The sequence below is a fragment of the Rutidosis leptorrhynchoides genome, chromosome 7 (genome assembly GCF_046630445.1).
Source record: "Rutidosis leptorrhynchoides isolate AG116_Rl617_1_P2 chromosome 7, CSIRO_AGI_Rlap_v1, whole genome shotgun sequence".
Classification (NCBI taxonomy): Eukaryota; Viridiplantae; Streptophyta; class Magnoliopsida; order Asterales; family Asteraceae; genus Rutidosis; species Rutidosis leptorrhynchoides.
In genome coordinates this window covers 244,365,663-244,369,547 of record NC_092339.1, presented here as the reverse complement: position 1 = coordinate 244,369,547, position 3,885 = coordinate 244,365,663, and the positions used below count along the sequence as shown (strand labels likewise).

Here is a 3,885-nt window from a genome sequence, read left to right as displayed (position 1 = left end):
ACATGTATCATCTGCAGATTGCAGTTGTTGCATGGCTCTATCCACAGAAAAGGTAACACTCTCGTCCTCTATATTTAGGGTCAATTTCATACCAAACACGTGTATTATTTCTTTAGCCGTGTTTAAGAATGGTCTTCCTAATATGAGAGGAACTTGAGAATCTTCTTCCATGTCCAGAATAACAAAATCAACTGGAAATACTAAAGTACCAACTTTAACTAGCATGTTTTCCATTATCCCTCTAGGATATTTCACTGATCGATCGGCTAGTTGTATGCTTATTCTTGTTGGTTTCAATTCTCTGAGGTCTAGTTTAGTGTATAGTGAATACGGCATTAAAATTATACCAGCACCTAAGTCTGCCAATGCTTCTATTGAATTAAGACTACCTAGAAAATATGGAATTGTGAAACTTTCTGGATCTGATAATTTTTCTAGTAGTTTATTCAACAGCACTGCAGAACAATTAGCATTCATTGTAACAGCCGAGATTTCTTCCATTTTCTTTCTATTTATGATTAGATCTTTCAGGAATTTTGCATATCTTGGCATTCCTGAAATCACATCAATGAAAAGAAGGTTGAAATTTATTTGTTTAAACATATCCAAGAATTTGGATTGCTCGGCTTCAAGTCTTTCTTTTCTCATTTTACTTGGGTAAGGAAGTGGTGGTTGTTATGGTTTAACATAAGGCTTAGCCTTAATTGTGTTATCTTCATTAACCTTTTCAACTACCAGTTATGTTTCCTTCTCTTGCTCAGGCTGTGGTGCTTGTGGAGTAGGAATAGAGTCATCAGAAATTACAGTATTTCAGGTGGTTTTAGTGTAATACCACTTCTTGTGGTAATGGCTTTACCTGTTTCATTTCGGGGGTTAGCATTCGTATCGCTAGGTAGACTCCCCAGTTTTCTTTCACCTATCAACCTTGCTAGGTTGCTCACTTCTTGTTCCAGATTTTGGATTGAAGCTTGTTGATTTCTAAATACTTGAGCATTTTGTTCATTAGTTTGTTTCTGAGATGTAAAAAACTGCGTTTAAGATTCAACTAGCTTTGACATCATATCTTCTAAATTTGACTTTTTATCATCGGTTTGTGGTGGTTTATTTGGAAAAATAGGTCTTTGCTGGTTGTAAGTATTATTGGATACTTATTGATTGCAAGGACCTTGTTGGTTGTTCTATGGAACATTTCGGTTATAATTCTGTTTTTGATTGTAGTTTGGTCTTGGCGGTTGATAATTATTCTGATAATTATTTCCAGGCCTTTGGTTCATGTATGAAACATTCTCTCTTTGTTCCATTGTTTGTTCAATACTCAGACAATCTTTTTCTCAAATGTGGTCCTCCACACTGCTCACAACTAATTCGTATTGCGTGAATATCTTTAGTCATCTTTTCCATTCGTCTCTCGAAAGCATCTAGCTTTGCGGAAATGGAATCAATGTCATGGCTAGAATCGGCTCTAGCCGCTTTAGATGATCTAACGATGTCTTTTTCTTGATGCCACTCATGTGAGTGGGAGGCTGTGTTATCAATAATTTTGTAAGCTTCAGTTGCGGTTTTCTTCATAATGGAACCACCAGCTGCTATGTCGATGTCTTTTCGTATAGTAATATCGCATCCTTGGTAAAATATTTGTACTATTTGATAAGTGTCTAAACCATGTTGAGGACATCCTTTCAACAACTTTTCAAATCTTGTCCACACTTCATATAAAGTTTCATTTGGCTTTTGTGTGAACGTAATAATTTCTCCTTGAAGTCTCACAGCTTTAGATGCCGGAAAGAATCTTTTAAGAAATTTCTCAACTAAAACATCCCATGTATCAATCGCCCCTTCAGGTAACGATTCTAACCAATCTTTAGCTTCTCCCTTTAAAGTCCAGGGAAATAACATGAGATAGATCTGTTCATTCTCAACTTCTCTGATTTTAAATAGAGTACAGATCCTATTAAAGGTTCGAAGATGTTCGTTTGGATCTTCCTTTGGCGTACCACTAAATTGGCATTGATTAGTTACCATGTGTAGGATTTGTCCTTTAATTTCATAATCTGGCGCATTAATGTCTGGTTGAGTAATGGCATGACCTTGGCCAGTGCGTGTAGCTCTCATTCGGTCTTCCATACTTAGAGGTTCTTGATTTTCCATGATTGAAATTGTTGAATCTGAATCACTAGAGGATTCTGATTTAATGGTTTCTTCCTCGACAATCTCTGGATGAGTAATTTGTAGTTCAAGAGGAATGATTAGTGGTTCAGGATCTCTGAATTGTCCTTGAATATCCTCCGGGTTCTCAATTGTGAGGTCGGGTTCAAAAAATGGATTATCGGAAATTTGAATTGGAGTACTTGGTTGACTAGATGATGATTCTAAAAAAAAATCAACGGCGACAATATTGGCTAGATGTCTTGATCGAGTTACAGGTAGTGAACGTATGAAAGGTGGTGAACGTTTTGCTCAGTGCATTCACTGAATATCCTATTAGTTATAAAGATAAAAATTATTAAAGTTATCAAATTAATAGACTTTTCTGATTTTGCTCACGTTTCGAATAGTCAATAGATGCAGCAGGTAGCCAGGACCCTATAAATCGGAAGCCCACAACTCACCACTAACAAATCCAACTATTACTACGAACCAGAAAATTTTGGATGTCTATCAATTTAACCACTTATAATAATTTTTTAGTCAAAATTTGAAGAAGATAAAAAAAAATCTATATCCTAAAAACTAGAGCGTAGAAATGAGAAAGAAAAAGAGTGCATCGAAAAACGTCGAAAAGTAAAAGGTTGAAAAATAATAATAAGAAAGTAAAGCGTCGAAACTTAAAAGTCTAGAAACTAAAGACTAAAAATTGCGTCTAAAGGTATTAAAGCTTAAAGGAATTCTAAATCCAAAACTTCAATAACTTAATTAGGCACTAAAATCTATTTAAAACTAAAGCGATAAGTGACGTCGTAAAATTCTAAAGCGCCTAAATCTTAATCTAAAGAAAAAACACTTAAGGGATATTACGGCAAAGCCTAAAGATCTAGAAATATTATGGCAAAATACTAAGCTTAAAATTAGTTACGAACGAAAAAATACAAATTACGAATTAAACGATAAAAATATACAATTTATAACTAGAATGATAAAAATACAAATTTTATAAAAATATTATTTTTATATTATTATTTTATAAAAGTATTAATTTATATATTAATAAAACTAATTAAAACTTAAAATTACAAATTAAATAAAACTAATACTAATTATTATTAAACTAAAACCCTAACTCTAATTAATTAATTATAATTATAAATTAAACCAAACCCTAATCGTACGTCTTTTTATAGCGTTCTATAGCATCCCCGGCAGCGGCGCCAAAAATACTTGATGTGTGCGAGGTGTATTACAAAATAGATTATATTTTACTACGAAATACTATTAAATACGATACAATTTTACAAAAGTTATTTATTTATTTATTAAATGAAATATACCTAAACCTTGCTACAACACTTATAGGCAGTGTACCTAATCATAGAGTAGTGTAGTTTTTAGTAAGTCCAGTTTGTTCCACAGGGAGCTAGCTGAGTTTAATGCTATATATATTTTAAACTATATTTGTATAAATAAATAAATAAATATATATATATATATATATATATATATATATATATATATATATATATATATATATATATATATATATATATATATATATATATATATATATATATATATGTATGTATATATATATATATATGTATATATATATATATATATATATATATATATATATATATATAGTATTATTATTATTATTATAAAGGGGGATTTTTACCCTTTAGTGACCAGTTTGTCGATTTTATGTCTTAAGTCACAATTAAAACCTAATGT

At 31.6% G+C, this 3,885-nt stretch overlaps 1 non-coding gene across 1 annotated transcript; it reads left to right on the top strand.

The window, feature by feature from the left end:
- The first annotated feature begins 1,657 nt into the window (after positions 1–1,657).
- Positions 1,658–1,764, top strand: LOC139860863 (small nucleolar RNA R71). Its single transcript, XR_011763483.1, has one exon. It is a non-coding gene; the product is annotated as a small nucleolar RNA R71 (small nucleolar RNA).
- Positions 1,765–3,885: the final 2,121 nt, after the last annotated feature.